The sequence below is a fragment of the Pleurodeles waltl genome, chromosome 1_1 (genome assembly GCF_031143425.1).
Source record: "Pleurodeles waltl isolate 20211129_DDA chromosome 1_1, aPleWal1.hap1.20221129, whole genome shotgun sequence".
Classification (NCBI taxonomy): Eukaryota; Metazoa; Chordata; class Amphibia; order Caudata; family Salamandridae; genus Pleurodeles; species Pleurodeles waltl.
Window position 1 is genome coordinate 19187964 of NC_090436.1, and position 17661 is coordinate 19205624.

Genomic DNA, 17661 nt, shown 5'->3' on the forward strand with positions numbered 1-17661 from the left:
AGACCCAAGGGACCGGTAATGCAGCTTTTTGGTGCCTGCGGTTGCAGGGGGAAGATTCCGTCGACCCACGGGAGATTTCTTCGGAGCTTCTGGTGCAGAGAGGAGGCAGACTACCCCCACAGCATGCACAAGCAGGAAAACAGTCGAGAAGGCGGCAGGATCAGCGTTACAGAGTTGCAGTAGTCGTCTTTGCTACTATGTTGCAGGTTTGCAGGCTTCCAGCGCGGTCAGCGGTCGATTCCTTATCAGAAGGTGAAGAGGGAGATGCAGAGGAACTCGGCTGAGCTCATGCATTCGTTATCTAAAGTTTCCCCAGAGACAGAGACCCTAAATAGCCAGAAAAGAGGGTTTGGCTACCTAGGAGAGAGGAAAGGCTACTAACACCTGAAGGAGCCTATCAGCAGGAGTCTCTGACGTCACCTGGTGGCACTGGCCACTCAGAGCAGTCCAGTGTGCCTGCAGCACCTCTGTTTCCAAGATGGCAGAGGTCTGGAGCACACTGGAGGAGCTCTGGACACCTCCCAGGGGAGGTGCAGGTCAGGGGAGTGGTCACTCCCCTTTCCTTTGTCCAGTTTCGCGCCAGAGCAGGGGCTAAGGGGTCCCTGAACCGGTGTAGACTGGCTTATGCAGAATTGGGCACCTCTGTGCCCAACAAAGCATTTCCAGAGGCTGGGGGAGGCTACTCCTCCCCTGCCTTCACACCATTTTCCAAAGGGAGAGGGTGTCACACCCTCTCTCAGAGGAAGTTCTTTGTTCTGCCATCCTGGGCCAGGCCTGGCTGGACCCCAGGAGGGCAGCTGCCTGTCTGAGGGGTTGGCAGCAGCAGCAGCTGCAGTGAAACCCCAGGAAGGGCAGTTTGGCAGTACCAGGGTCTGTGCTACAGACCACTGGGATCATGGGATTGTGCCAACTATGCCAGGATGGCATAGAGGGGGCAATTCCATGATCATAGACATGTTACATGGCCATATTCGGAGTTACCATTGTGAAGCTACATATAGGTAGTGACCTATATGTAGTGCACGCGCGTAATGGTGTCCCCGCACTCACAAAGTTCAGGGAATTGGCTCTGAACAATGTGGGGGCACCTTGGCTAGTGCCAGGGTGCCCTCACACTAAGTAACTTTGCACCTAACCTTTACCAGGTAAAGGTTAGACATATAGGTGACTTATAAGTTACTTAAGTGCAGTGTAAAATGGCTGTGAAATAACGTGGACGTTATTTCACTCAGGCTGCAGTGGCAGGCCTGTGTAAGAATTGTCAGAGCTCCCTATGGGTGGCAAAAGAAATGCTGCAGCCCATAGGGATCTCCTGGAACCCCAATACCCTGGGTACCTCAGTACCATATACTAGGGAATTATAAGGGTGTTCCAGTAAGCCAATGTAAATTGGTAAAATTGGTCACTAGCCTGTTAGTGACAATTTGAAAGTAATGAGAGAGCATAACCACTGAGGTTCTGGTTAGCAGAGCCTCAGTGAGACAGTTAGGCACCACACAGGGAACATATACATGCACACCTATGAGCACTGGGGCCCTGTGTGACAGGGTCCCAGTGACACATACATATAGGCCACAAAACCTATGAGCACTGGGGTCCTGACCAGCAGGATCCCAGTGACACATAACAACCATACTGAAAACATAGTGTTTTCACTATGAGCACTGAGGCCCGGCTATCAGGATCCCAGTGAGACAGTGAAAACAGTGACAAACACCCTGGCATACACTCACAAACAGGCCAAAAGTGGGGGTAACAAGGCTAGAAAGAGGCTACCTTCTCACAAATGTGCACTGGTTGTGGACAGTCACTGTAAGGAATGTGCACGGGCTGTGAACGGTCACTGTAAGGAATGTGCACTGGCTGTGGATGGTCACTGTAAGGAATGTGCACGGGCTGTGAACGGTCGCTGTAAGGAATGTGCACTGGCTGTGGCCGGTCGCTGTAAGGAATGTGCACTGGTTGTGGACGGTCACTATAAGGAATGTGCACTGGCTGTGGCCGGTCACTGTCAGGAATGTGCATGCCCTGTGGCCGGTCACTGTAAGGAATGTACACTGGTTGTGGCAGGTCACTGTAAGGAATGTGCACGGGCTGTGGACGGTCACTGTAAGGAATGTGCACTGGCTGTGGACGGTCACTGTAAGGAATGTGCACTGGCTGTGAACGTCACTGTTAGGAATGTGCACTGGCTGTGGCCGGTCACTGTAAGGAATGTGCACTGACTGTGGACGGTCACTGTAAGGAATGTGCACTGGCTGTGGCCGGTCACTGTAAGGAATGTGCACGGGCTATTGATGGTCACTGTAAGGAATGTACACTGGCTGTGGCCGGTCGCTGTAAGGAATGTGCACTGGGTGTGGACGGTTCACTGTAAGGAATGTGCACTGGCTGTGGACAGTCATGTAAGGAATGTGCACTGGCTGTAGACGCACACTGTAAGGAATGTGCAGTGGGTGTGGAGAGTCACTGTAAGGAATGTGCACGGGCTGTGGACGGTCACTGTAAGGAATGTGCGCTGGGTGTGGACGGTCACTGTAAGGAATGTGCACGGGCTGTGGCCGGTCGCCTTAAAGAATGTGCACTGGCTGTGGCCGGTCACTGTAAGGAATGTGCACTGACTGTGGACGGTCACTGTAAGGAATGTGCATTGGCTGTGGCCGGTCACTGTAAGGAATGTGCACTGGCTGTGGACGGTCACTGTAAGGAATGTGCACGGGCTGTCGATGGTCACTGTAAGGAATGTGCACGGGCGGTGGCCGTCACTGTAAGGAATGTGCAGTGGGTGTGGAGAGTTACTGTAAGGAATGTGCACTGGCTGTGGACGGTTTCTGTAAGGAATGTGCACTGGCTGTGGCCGTCACTGTAAGGAATGTGCACTGGCTGTCAATGGTCACTGTAAGGAATGTGCACTGGCTGTGGACGGTTTCTGTATGTGCACTGACTGTGGGTGGTCACTCGAAGGAATGTGCACTGGCTGTGGACGGTTTCTGTAAGGAATGTGCACTGGCTATTGATGGTCACTGTAAGGAATGTGCACTGGCTGTGGTCGGTCGCTGAAAGGAATGTGCACTGGGTGTGGACAGTCACTGTAAGGAATATGCACGGGCTGTGGATGTTCACTGTAAGGAATGTGCACTGGCTGTGGACGGTCACTGTAAGGAATGTGCACTGGGTGTGGAGAGTCACTGTAAGGAATGTGCACTGACTGTGGACAGTCACTGTAAGGAATGTGCACTGGGTGTGGACAGTCACTGTAAGGAATGTGCATTGGCTGTGGACGGTCACTGTGAGGAATGTGCACTGGCTGTGGACGGTCACTGTGAGGAATGTGCACTGGCTGTGGACAGTCACTGTAAGGAATGTGCACTGGCTGTGGACGGTCACTGTAAGGAATGTGCACTGGCTGTGGACGGTTTCTGTAAGGAATGTGCAATGGCTATTGATGGTCACTGTAAGGAATGTGCCCGGGCTGTGGCCGATCACTGCAAGGAATGTGCACTGGGTGTGGACGGTCACTGTAAGGAATGTGCACTGGCTGTGGATGGTCACTGTAAGGAATGTGCGCTGGCTGTGGACGGTCAGTGACAGGAATGTGTACTAGCTGTGCACGGTCCCTGTAAGGAATGTGCACTGGCTATGGATGGTCACTGCAAGGAATGTGCACTGGCTGTGGACGGTCAGTGTAAGGACTGTGCACTGGCTGTGGACGGTCGCTGTAAGGAATGTGCACTGACTGTGGACAGTCAGTGTAAAGAATGTGCACTGACTGTGGACGGTCACTGTAAGGAATGTGCACTGGCTGTGGATGGTCACTGTAAGGAATGTGCACTGACGGTCACTGTAAGGAATGTGCACTGGCTGAGGACGGTCACTGTAAGGAATGTGCACTGGCTGAGGACGGTCACTGTAAGGAATGTGCACTGCCTGTGAACGGTCACTGTAAGGAATGCGCACTGGCTGTGTACGGTCACTGTTAGGAATGTGCACGGACTGTGGACGGTCACTGTAAGGAATGTGCACTAGCTGTGAACGGTCGCTGTAAGGAATGTGCACCGGCTGTGGCCGGTCACTGTAAGGAATGTGCACGGACTGTGGACGGTCGCTGTAAGGAATGTGCACTGCCTGTGAACGGTCACTGTAAGGAATGTGCACGGGCTGTGGCCGGTCACTGTAAGGAATGTGTACGGACTGTGGACGGTCGCTGTAAGGAATGTGCACTGGCTGCGGCCGGTCGCTGTAAGGAATGTGCACTGGCTGTGGAAGGTCGCAGTAAGGAATGTGCACTGGCTGTGGCCGGTCACTGTCAGGAATATGCATGCCCTGTGGCCGGTCACTGTAAGGAATGTACACTGGCTGTGGCCGGTCACTGTAAGGAATGTGCACGGGCTGTGGACGGTCACTGTAAGGAATGTACACTGGCTGTGGACGGTCACTGTAAGGAATGTGCACTGGCTGTGAACGGTCACTGTTGGGAATGTGCACTGGCTGTGGCCGGTCACTGTAAGGAATGTGCACTGACTGTGGACGGTCACTGTAAGGAATGTGCACTGGCTGTGGCCGGTCACTGTAAGGAATGTGCACTGGCTGTGGACGGTCACTGTAAGGAATGTGCACGGGCTGTCGATGGTCACTGTAAGGAATGTGCATGGGCTGTGGCCGTCACTGTAAGGAATGTGCAGTGGGTGTGGAGAGTCACTGTAAGGAATGTGCACTGGCTGTGGACGGTTTCTGTAAGGATTGTGCACTGGCTGTGGCCGTCACTGTAAGGAATGTGCACTGGCTGTCGATGGTCACTGTAAGGAATGTGCACTGGCTGTGGACGGTTTCTGTATGTGCACTGAATGTGGATGGTCACTCGAAGGAATGTGCACTGGCTGTGGATGGTTTCTGTAAGGAATGTGCACTGGCTATTGATGGTCACTGTAAGGAATGTGCACTGGCTGTGGCCGGTCGCTGTAAGGAATGTGCACTGGCTGTGGCCGGTCGCTGTAAGTAATGTGCACTGGGTGTGGATGGTCACTGTAAGGAATGTGCACTGGCTGTGGACGGTCATGTAAGGAATGTGCACTGGCTGTAGACGCACACTGTAAGGAATGTGCGTTGGGTGTGGACGGTCACTGTAAGGAATGTGCACAGGCTTTGGCCGGTCGCCTTAAAGAATGTGCACTGGATGTGGACGGTCACTGTAAGGAATGTGCACGGGCTGTGGATGGTCACTGTAAGGAATGTGAACTGGGTGTGGACGGTCACTGTAAGGAATGTGCACTGGCTGTCGACGGTCGCTGTAAAGAATGTGCACGGGCTGTGGACGGTCGCTGTAAGGAATGTGCACTGGCTTTGGACGGTCATTGTAAGGAATGTGCACTGGCTGTGGACACTCACTGTAAGGAATGTGCACTGGCTGTGGACGGTCACTGTAAGGAATGTGAACTGGGTGTGGACGGTCACTGTAAGGAATGTGCACGGGCTGTGGCCGGTCGCTGTAAGGAATGTGCACGGACTGTGGACGGTCACTGTAAGGAATGTGCACTGGCTGTGAACGGTCGCTGTAAGGAATGTGCACGGGCTGTTGCCGGTCACTGTAAGGAATGTGCACGGACTGTGGACGGTCGCTGTAAGGAATGTGCACTGGCTGTGAACGGTCGCTGTAAGGAATGTGCACGGGCTGTGGCCGGTCACTGTAAGGAATGTGTACGGACTGTGGACGGTCGCTGTAAGGAATGTGCAATGTAAGGAATGTGCACTGGGTGTGGAAGGTCGCTGTAAGGAATGTGCACTGGCTGTGGCCGGTCGCTGCAAGGAATGTGCACTGGCTGTGGCCGGTCGCTGTAAGGAATGTGCACTGGGTGTGGAAGGTCGCTGTAAGGAATGTGCACTGGCTGTGGCCGGTCGCTGTAAGGAATGTGCACTGGGGGTGGAAGGTCGCTGTAAGGAATGTGCACTGGCTGTGGACGGTCACTGTAAGGAATGTGCACTGGCTGTGGACGGTCACTGTAAGGAATGTGCACTGGGTGTGCACATGCACTGTAAGGAATGTGCACTGGGTGTGCACGTGCACTGTAAGGAATGTGCACTGGCTGTGGCCGATCACTGTAAGGAATGTGCACTGGCTGTGGACGGTCGCAGTAAGGAATGTGCACGGGCTGTGGACGGTCGCTGTAAGGAATGTGCAGTGGGTGTGGACGGTCACTGTAAGGCATGTGCACTTGCTGTGGACGGTCACTGTAATGAATGTGCACGGGCTGTGGACGGTCAGTGTCAGGAATGTGCACTGGGTGTGGACGGTCACTGTAAGGAATGTGCACGGACTGTGGACGGTCACTGTGAGGAATGTGCACGGGCTGTGGACGGTCAGTGCCAGGAATGTGCACTGGGTGTGCAAGTGCACTGTAAGGAATGTGCACTGGCTGTGTATCGGGCACTGTAAGGAATGTACACTGCCTGTGGACGGTCAATGCACGTGCATGTCACTGCACGTGCACTGGAAGGAATGTGCACTGGCTGTGGACGGTCACTGCACGTGCACTGTAAGGAATGTGCACTGTAAGGAATGTGCACTGGCTGCGGATCGCCACTGTAAGGAATGTGCACGGGCTGTGGACGGTCACTGTAAGGAATGTACACTGGGTGTGCACGTGCACTGTAAGGAATGTGCACTGCATGTGCACGTGCACTGTAAGGAATGTGCACTGGCTGTGCACGTGCACTGTAAGGAATGTGCACTGGCTGTGGACAGTCACTGTAAGGAATGTGCACTGGCTGTGGACGGTCGCTGTAAGGAATGTGCACGGGCTGTGGACGGTCACTGTAAGGAATGTGCAGTGGGTGTGGACGGTCACTGTAAGGAATGTGCACTTGCTGTGGACGGTCACTGTAAGGAATGTGCACGGGCTGTGGACGGTCAGTGCCAGGAATGTGCACTGGGTATGGACAGTCACTGTAAGGAATGTGCACTGGGTGTGCACGTGCACTGTAAGGAACGTGCACTGGCTGTGCACGTGCACTGTAAGGAATGTGTACTGGGTGTGGACGGTCACTGTAAGGAATGTGCACTGGCTGTGGACGGTCACTGTAAGGAATGTGCACGGGCTGTGGACGGTCACTGTAAGGAATGTGCACTTGGTGTGCACGTGCACTGTAAGGAATGTGCACTGGCTGTGTATAGGGCACTGTAAGGAATGCACACTGGTTGTGGACGGTCACTGCACGTGCACTGGCAGTGGACGGTCACTGCACGTGCACTGGCTGTGGACGGTCACTGCACGTGCACTGTCAGGAATGTGCACTGGCTGTGGACGGTCACTGCACGTGCACTGTAAGGAATGTGCACTGTAAGGAATGTGCACTGTTATCGACCCTCAATCAAGACAGTGTCACCGGCTGTGAATGGCGCTTAGAAGCCCATGCTCTGTTTATTCAGAATGGGGGTGCGCTTGGGTGGGCTTCACCAGGCGTGGTTCAGATGGGCCTTATTTTTGGCTGCACCCCCACACACTGCCCCCTCCACAGTACCCTGACTCCCCCAGACAGCAGCAGCCGCCCCCCCACCCTCACAGTGCCCCCCTCTTCAGTACCCTCCCCCCCCCCGCAGGCAGCAGCAGCCCCCACCCCAGCCCCTTCCAGGTCCCGCACATTAACCTGGTAAGCAAGAAAGTTGCTGTTCCAGCGCAGAATTAATTCCCATTTCGTTTAAAACAAAAAACTCCGACTTATGCCCGTCTGCTGAGCAAACATTCTCTTATTTTTCAATTTAAATTAAATCCAAATCCCAGCGCCCCCCAGGACTCTCCGGCAGCCGGACGGCTTCTAATGTGCTGTTACAGAAAGAAAAGCCGAATGATTAACTTGTTAACCCCTCCGTCCCTGGTGCCCCCCGCAGTTTTCATCTAATTAACGGGTTTATCCACGGAGGGGGCTGGATGGGGCTGAGGGGGGGGGCAGGAGATAGCTGGGGGGAGTTGCTGATGCCAGCATTCAGGGGGTTCCCCCGTGACGTGTCTGCCGAGGGCCTGGGTATAGATGAAGAATAATGTATCTCTGCACATATAATCCTCTGCCCCCCCCCCATCAATACCCCTCTACACCACCCCCCCAGATTGTCAAGGAGAAGCCTCTTCCTCGGCGATAAACCCGCGCGCCGGGTCTTCTGGGATTCATGTGCATGAAATGAAAAATTATTCATAGAGTAAATCAAAAAATCCATTTCCTGTGGGCCGAGCATCTCAGCCATGACTTGAACGGCTAATTCTGAATTATATAGAGAAGAAATACTCCAGATATTGCCGGATATGTTATGTCTGTTATCTAGGGGCTATGTAAAGTGACACATGCATCCTCAGGGGTGTGGGGGGGGGGGGGGGCTGGTCATGCTTGTGCGGAAGGTCCTTACTAGCAGGGGTGCATGAAATACTTGTGTTGTTTGTATTTCAATCTATTCACTTAATGTTTTAATATGTAGCGCCTACTGGGCCCTGGAGCGTCAGGCCGCTTCACGTAACACAGAAAACACCACAACATCCCCAACAACAGGGAAGGCGAAGAGCAGAGGGATCAAGTATGAAAGCATATGGAGTCCCCAGAAGGAGAAACCTTAGCAGCTGTCAGCATATTGCGATATTTTATTTATTAAGACAAATGCATTCTGGGATATATCAAGAATTCAGAATACACAGCTGTGAAACTCGCTATACACCAGCAGATCACGTCTAGGTCTTGGGGGAAAGGAGGAAGACGGCTCTACATCCCTTTCCAGATTCTGGGGAGTCGCCATGTTTCGGCACCATGCGGCTTTAGTCGATGTCTGCATCTGGTCTGGTGTGTGAGGAGGCTGTATTACAAGACTAAACCCACATGATCATTTCAGGGCTCGGACTGCTCTCACTTCTCTGATCAGTTTAATTTGAGCTGTGGGGTCCCACAGGGCTCTTCGCTCAGCCCTACTTTATTCAACATAGACATGCTCCCCCTTGGCAGAGCTAGTGGACTCCTTTGGATTATCATTGGTCTCCTATGCAGATGATTCTCAGCTAGTGGTTTCTTTTTCTACGATGGAAGGGTCAGAAGGATCTTCATTGCCTTTGTGTTTACAGGCAATATCCAGTTGGATGACGAACAGTATGCTCCAACTTAATGGGGATAAAACAGAAATAATGATCCTCGGCCACCATCCTAACCCTGGCAATAGCCCCCTAGCTACTTCCCCGTTGGAGTACCTGCCCCCTCCTAAGAATTATATTAAAAGCTTGGGAATCTGGTTAGACCCTCATCTCACTTTGGAACATCATGCCAAGAACATTTCTGCTGCCTGCTTTGGGTCATTAAGACTCTTGAGAAAGGCACTTGTAATACTGCCCCCTCTGGCAAAAAGACTTATTGTACAAGCAATTATTCTGTCCCGACTCGACTATGGTAATAGTATATTTCTTGGCTCCCCCAAATATGTGGTCAGCAAATTGCAGGTGGTCCAGAACGCCGCAGCGGGTCTTCTGCTAGATTTTCCGAGGCATACTTCAGTTAAACTGGCCTTGTCCTCTCTCCACTGGCTTCCGGTGGAACACCGTATAAAATTAAAAACCCTATGCATTATCCATAGATCTCTACACAATAGAGGACCTCACGTGCTAAAAAGCTTAGCTACCCTTTACAAACTCGTTAGAACTCTTAGATCTGCATCTATAGCATTAGCTTTACTTACTAAAGTCAAAAAAGCCAGATGGGGTGGCGCTACGATGGAATATCAGGGAGCCAAATTATGGAACTCCCTCCCCCTTAGTATTCGATTAACTAGTCACGAACTTAGTTTTCAAAAGGCGATTAAAGCCTGGCTTTTTAAACCTGTTTCCCCCCTCTTTGCTCCTGTTGTCCTTTCAGCGCTGCGAGGCCTCCGGGTAGTCAGGCGCTTTACAAGTGCAAATAACATAACATAACATGCCCAGCATGTCTGACCATCTGGACAGGGGTGTAGTTAAGTAGATCATCCCTGGGAAAGAAGACTTTGAGAGGCTTTTAAACGCTGATAGGGAAGTTAGAATCTGAATTTCAGGAATTGATTTCCAAATTCTGGAAGCACATCCAGAAAAAGCATTAGTTTAAGATGAGTTTTTTTTCCTCAAGTTTCGGATTTCGAAGCAGTTGGGATGTTGGTCTTAGCTGACAGGAGCGGCTGCAATGCTTCAGGTTCTTTGCACGGGAATGCGGGTGGTCAAAATGGTTGATCTTGTGGAGTAAGCACAGTTTAAACATGGGTCTCCCGTCAATAGGATTCCAGGACACAATCAGGGTGATATGGTCAAATCGTTTGGTATCTGAGGCCAGGCGAGCTACGGCATGTGGTGAGGCTTTCATCGGGTCAACATGAATTTTGGTGATCCCCGCTAACACATCCTTCCCACAGTCCAGTCTGGTAGGAACGTCGCCTGTATCACCATTTCAGGTCTTTGGTTGATAGGAATGGTTTTGGTACCCCTGAGGAGTTTGAATTACTAGGTTGCCGATCCTGTTGTCACATTGATGTGGTTAAGGAAATTAGATTTTTCATCTAGAAGTTTGTCGTTTTCATAGATAGTAGTATCCCATAGGATATAATGGGTTTAGACTGCGACACAAGGGATATCCTTCACCGTTGTGACAGAGTAACTCATCCGCCAATATCTAAATCAGGCCCTAAGTCTCTTGGGGATTTAGCATGAAATGATGAGTTGTCATCCAGGATAGTATTTTGACAAGAGTGATAGCAGATTTCTAGTTGTGTGTCATCAGTGAATTGATAATAACATATGTCAGTGTTCTTAAAGAGATCACTAGTATAAATCGGAGTTATTACAAGGATCTCTCGATGGTTTGAGGTAAAAGTTGAACAGTGTAGGAGCAAAGATGGAGTTCTGTGGAACTCGCTGGAAGACTTGTATGGGGTTTGACAATGCATGTTCTACCTTAATCACATGGGAGAGTTTCTTCAGGCATGACTTAAACCACTCCAGGGTGTTTGGTTGGACTGGGACAGAAAGTAGGGGGCCCTTGTTTGCAAATCGGGCCGTTTTTAACTTGTAAAGACATGCGGTATAAGAGTTTTGCAAGGTACGGAAAACTGCAACAGTAAGGACCAGCCCAGCAGACCACAAAACAGGCCGACAAACACCAAAAAACTGGACCACACACTGACATTTTAGACCAGCCCATCAGGCACTGCCTGATTTCCCGATAGGCCAGTCCAACCCTGCCAAGACTTTCCCTTAAAGAGCCTTACAACCTTTCTCTGTGCAGACAAGGATATCACAATTGAGAGTATCGAATGCCGCAGAGAGGTCAAGTGGGATTAGGAGGCATGCGCCTTCATTGTCCATAATTCTATGGGCCTCATTTACAAGAAACCTGCGCATTGGAATTGATGCACCAGTTTTCTTGCACCAGCCCTGGATCCGCTAACGACGCCCTCGTAGCACTGTATTTATGATACAGCGCTCCAGGGTGCACGTTTCCACAGATGCGTCAGAAATTCTGACGCATCTGTGACGCTAAACTGACGCATTGCTGGACTAGCATCAAATAAATGACACTGGTCCAGTAATGCGAGTGGGGTCCAATGTTAAAAAGCCCAGAGTCACTTTACCAAAAAATTTACGCTATGAATGCGCAGAATGGCGCAGTGAAATCTTGTGGATTTCACTGCGCCAGTTCTGCGTGGGTTTTAATGGGGGAACGCCTACCTTGCATACATTATGCCTGGCGCAGGTGTAATGTGGCACAAAGCTTTAAAACTGGGGCAATGGTCCCATTGTGCCAGTTTGTAAATGTGGCGCACTGTAGGAGACTGCTTCACGCCACCGCTGCATAAAATAAGAATGATGCAACAGTGGCACAGGGGGCTTGTAAATAAGCCTCTTAGTGCATGAGTTATTTGTAGTTAAGGCTCCCAGTTTTCTGTTCTTACTGATTTTCACAGATAAATACAGACAAAAAACAATGGCCCAGGTTTAAGAGGGGCAAGCTCCATTCCAATGCCACATTAGCATCATTTGTTTTACGCTAATGTGGCGTTACAAGTCCAAAAACGCCGTACCATATTTACAAAGTGGCGCACTGCATGCATTGCACCACTTTGTAACCCTTTGTGCCACATTATGCCTGCGCCAGGCATAATATATGCAAGAGGAGCGTTTCCTCATTATGGGGACCTTAAAAATGGCACAAAGAAAGCTAACAGATTTCTTTGCGTAATTTCTTCTGGGATTTTTAACGACTGTTCTGAGCAGGTGTTAAAAGGAGGCTCCCTTTGCTTTCAATGGGCCTTTAGGCGCTTTGCAGGATTACCGTCAACATGTTTTTACGCTAGTCCTGCAAAGCACCGCACTAGTGTAAAATATTATGGTGCTAGTTCCCTAACTACCGCCATGGTGCACCGTATTTTAAATACGGCGTACACATGGTGGTGTTAGGGGGATGCTAAGGGGCGCAAGAAAATTGGCATTGCACTAGGTGAGAGCCACTTTTCATAAATCTGCCCCAATGTCTTTCCTGTCTGTATTTACTTTTAAAACAGAAAAATACAGAAAATTGAGCTTCTTATAGGGGGCTCTCCATGCTGTCTTTTGTGAATTCCAGGGCAACAGATGAGCTGATAGACAGCACGGGGAGATAAAAACAGGTTGAGATTTCTCTACATACAAACATATGTTAACATATATTTGTATTATAATGGTGATATTTACCAGTGGGTGTAATGTTTCACTATATTTGGCTGCTTAATGTGCTAAACCCTGACAGGCAGCAAAGTATGAGCAAATTTTTCAGGTAAACAGATGTGGAAATACACAATTTTATGACTCCATTTATTTTCAAAACACAAAATAAAAAGGGGTAAATAGCAATAAGATGGGCAAAAAATAAATATGGATGAATACAGTCAGAAATGTTGAAAAAATAAATATCATAAAACCGGGAGCCCTATTTGTAGTTGTGCTGTCTCAGTGCGCCGAGCATCCCAAGACCCGGATTGAAACTCATGAAACTGATTGTGTCCATTACAACTTGTTCACATCTGCGTTATTGCAGCTCTCGCTAACATTTTTCCTAAGAACGGGAAGTTCAGATCTGCGTTGGTGCAGCTCTCACTAGGATTTTTTCTAAGAACGGGAAGTTCAGATATGTGTTGATGCAGCTCTCGCTAGAATTTTTCCTAAGAACGGGAAGTTCAGATCTGCGTTGGTGCAGCTCTCGCTAGGATTTTTCCCAAGAACGGGAAGTTCAGATATGTGTTGATGCAGCTCTCGCTAGAATTTTTCCTAAGAACGGGAAGTTCAGATCTGTGTTGGTGCAGCTCTCACTAGGATTTTTCCTAAGAACGGGAAGTTCAGATCTGCGTGGGTGCAGCTCTCACTAGGATTTTTCCTAAGAATGGGAAGTTCAGATCTGTGTTGATGCAGCTCTCGCTAGGATTTTTCCTAAGAACGGGAAGTTCACATCTGCGTTGGTGCAGCTCTTACTAGGATTTTTCCTAAGAATGGGAAGTTCAGATCTGTGTTGGTGCAGCTCTCGCTAGGATTTTTCCTAAGACAGGAAGTTCAGATCTGCGTTGGTGCAGCTCTCGCTAGGATTTTTCCTAAGAATGGGAAGTTCAGATCTGTGTTGGTGCAGCTCTGACTAGGATTTTTCCTAAGAACGGGAAGTTCAGATCTGTGTTGGTGCAGCTCTCGCTAGGATTTTTCCTAAGAACAGTAAGTTCAGATCTGTGTTGGTGCAGCTCTCGCTAGGATTTTTCCTAAGACGGGAAGTTCAGATCTGTGTTGGTGCAGCTCTCACTAGGATTTTTCCTAAGAACGGGAAGTTCAGATCTGTGTTGGTGCAGCTCTCGCTAGGATTTTTCCTAAGAATGGGAAGTTCAGATCTGTGTTGGTGCAGCTCTCGCTAGGATTTTTCCTAAGAACGGGAAGTTCAGATCTGTGTTGGTGCAGCTCTCGCTAGGATTTTTCCTAAGAACAGTAAGTTCAGATCTGCGTTGGTGCAGCTCTCACTAGGATTTTTCCTAAGAACGGGAAGTTCAGATCTGCGTTGGTGCAGCTCTCGCTAGGATTTTTCCTAAGAATGGGAAGTTCAGATCTGTGTTGGTGCAGCTCTCGCTAGGATTTTTCCTAAGACAGGAAGTTCAGATCTGCGTTGGTGCAGCTCTCGCTAGGATTTTTCCTAAGAATGGGAAGTTCAGATCTGTGTTGGTGCAGCTCTCGCTAGGATTTTTCCTAAGAACAGTAAGTTCAGATCTGCGTTGGTGCAGCTCTCACTAGGATTTTTCCTAAGAACGGGAAGTTCAGATCTGTGTTAGTGCAGCTCTCGCTAGGATTTTTCCTAAGAACAGTAAGTTCAGATCTGTGTTGGTGCAGCTCTCGCTAGGATTTTTCCTAAGACGGGAAGTTCAGATCTGTGTTGGTGCAGCTCTCGCTAGGATTTTTCCTAAGAACAGTAAGTTCAGATCTATTTGGTGCAGCTCTCACTAGGATTTTTCCTAACAACGGGAAGTTCAGATCTGCGTTGGTGCAGCTCTCGCTAGGATTTTTCCTAAGAATGGGAAGTTCAGATCTGCGTTGGTGCAGCTCTCGCTAGGATTTTTCCTAAGAATGGGAAGTTCAGATCTGTGTTGGTGCAGCTCTCGCTAGGATTTTTCCTAAGACAGGAAGTTCAGATCTGCGTTGGTGCAGCTCTCGCTAGGATTTTTCCTAAGAATGGGAAGTTCAGATCTGTGTTGGTGCAGCTCTCGCTAGGATTTTTCCTAAGACAGGAAGTTCAGATCTGTGTTGGTGCAGCTCTCGCTAGGATTTTTCCTAAGACAGGAAGTTCAGATCTGTGTTGATGCAGCTCTCGCTAGGATTTTTCATAAGACAGGAAGTTCAGATCTGTGTTGATGGAGCTCTCGCTAGGATTTTTCCTAAGAACGGGAAGTTCAGATCTGTGTTGGTGCAGCTCCCGCTAGGATTTTTCCTAAGACAGGAAGTTCAGATCTGCGTTGGTGCAGCTCTCGCTAGGATTTTTCCTAAGAATGGGAAGTTCAGATCTGTGTTGGTGCAGCTCTCACTAGGATTTTTCCTAAGAACGGGAAGTTCAGATCTGCGTGGGTGCAGCTCTCGCTAGGATTTTTCCTAAGAACGTGAATCCTCAGACCGCATGGTAATTATTGAGGTCCTTTGGGTCATCCGGGGAGAAACTTTCCCTATTTTTTAAGCAGTCAGGGAAAATGGCTTGCTGTAGGGAGACCTTTATAATGTTATAGCAATGAGGCATTGGGACATTGCACATCAACATCAACGGCAGGAAGTGAGTCTCGGAAGTGGCTAGCGGGGTTAATACATGGAGTTTCTAAGTTCAGACGGGGTAAAGTCCCTGAAGTTTGACCTGATTTTTGTGGATTTCCTGGTCAAAGTGGCCCCGGTGTTGGTAGTTTGAACAGGAAGGGATGCACCAATGTTTTTTATTTTAGTATCAAAAAAGTCTGCAAATTCTTCACACTTCTTTTCCGGTTCTGATAGTTCTTGAACAGGATGTGGATGTTGCATTAACTATTTCAAGAATCATTCTAGGTGTATCTTTAACTGACTTGATCTGAGATATTATGGATTGGGCTTTTGCTTCAAAGATATGTTTTTTATCAATCAATCAAATAGGATTTATAAAGGACAGCTAATCACCGTCAAGGGTATCCAGGCATTTGTAGGTCTCAGCGGCTCACCTAAATGGGCAAGTCTTGAGTACCCTACAGGATACCGGAAGTGAGATGATGGTCCGGAGATGTGGGGGGGAGGAAGTTCCAAGTTTTTGTTATGATGTGTGAGAAGGATCGTCCTCTGCTTCTGCTTAGGTGGATGCGAGGAGTGTGGGCAAATGATAGGGAGGTGGAGCTTAGTCTTCTCGATGGCTGGTGGAATTTCAAGTGGTGGTCAATGTATGGGGGTCCTTGGTTTTGTAGAGCTTTGTGTGCGTGGGTCAGCACCTTGAATCGGCATTTATTCTGCACAGGGAACTGGTGGAGTTGCCTGAGGTAGGGTGGGATGTGGGATTGTCGGGTAAGGTCGAGGATGAGTCTGGATGCGGGTTCTGTATGGTCTGAACTCTCTGTAGGAGGTGAGCATCGATTCCTAAGTAGAGGGCGCTGCTGTAGTCCAGTCGGCTGGTGATGAGGGCCTGTGTCACAGTGGATCTCGTGTGCAGGGGTAGCCACCTTTGTAGGGATTTACAGGATCGTCTTGTATCATGAAGGACTTTTAGATTTGCCCTGGAAGGTTTTGGCCACCATGAGCGTTCTAGCAGTCTGGGGTGTTTTCCTTTTTCACTGAGATCATTCTTAAACTATCTCTAAATGTTCGTCTGCTAAACCTTTTTTCTGTAAAGATGCAACATTATCCGTCATCGCAGTTAAGGAGTTGTGACAGGGTGGAGAATTCTGGTTGCTCGGTAGACTTCCAGGTTATCTTGGTGTTGAGTATCTCTTGTCCATATTTTAGGTAGTTTAGGTTGTCCATCTGTCCTAGAAGGAGGAGACATCAAAGGGGATTTGGAGGTGATCAGACCAGTGAAATGCAGCGGGGTCTGCAGGGATGATGAGATTGTTTTGTGTTATAATCAGACCCATTGTGGCTTCTTTGATGCGCGTAGGTTTGAATGAACGTTGGGTCAAGTCCTGCTCAGCCAGGAATGAGGAGATGGTCTTATGAGACTTGTCGTTGTGGTCTCTCCAGTGGAAGTTAACCTCACCAGGGAATATAGGGTGGTGGTTGGACATAGTGAGTTGTGATGTGAGGAAGTCTATAAATTACTTTACAAATATTTTGTTGTCCTGTGGCGGGCGGAATGTGATGGGCCACGTATTTCAGGTCTATAGTAAGGCAGTGGAGAGCATGGAGAGAGTGTCTGCCCCCACCTGCGTACAGGTAATGGACTTTGGGCCTGATACAGAGTTTGGCAGAAGGCCTACTCCATCATAAATGTGACGGGTATCCCGTCTGCAGTATTACAAGTTCCATAGGCTATCTTGGAATTGTAATATGGTGGACAGGATATCCGTCACAGTTGTGATGGAATAATCCCCTCCGCCAAATTCTAAGTCTGGCCCTTTGGGTGATTGTTCGCAACTCCACCATCAATTTTACTTTCCCTGTCCGAGAGTATGATAGCACTCTCCGGTGGGATGAGGAAATCCAGGGCTGGCTGGGAGTATTCATTGAGCCATGTTCCCATCAGAAGCATGTGATCTACATCTAGGCATCTGGCGCCTTTGTCAATACAAGAAAAAACTCAGAAGTTTCCATTTCCCCCCGGTGTGGCGTTCTCTGCTATGGAGGAAGCCAAACAAGCAGAACAAGAAACCTTAGAAAAAGTTACATGACATTCCCAGAAGGACACCTGGAAACCTGGAAGAACTGGAATGCTTATGAATAGAAAAAAAGATAACAGAAGGTTCTGGCAGAGATGTAAACCCCTTTCTGTACGCTCAAGAGTTATTGTGTGAACAGAGTTGCGGTATCCACACCCTAGTCAGCGCAAAATAAGAAAACTATATTTATATTCACTGAAAAAACAAAGGTTACAGGGATGTTATAGTTAGGTTCTACTCTCACAAAACCATAGAAATTCAGAAGTTCTTTCAAGTAACTATAACTCGTGCCCTAAGGTAATTCT

At 49.0% G+C, this 17661-nt stretch overlaps 1 protein-coding gene across 1 annotated transcript in view; it reads right to left on the minus strand.

Annotated features, from left to right (window-relative positions):
- Window positions 1-17661, minus strand: part of LOC138255404 (dedicator of cytokinesis protein 2-like) — a 1984107-nt gene that overhangs the window by 133868 nt on the left and 1832578 nt on the right. The gene's annotated exons all lie outside the window — the stretch shown is intronic.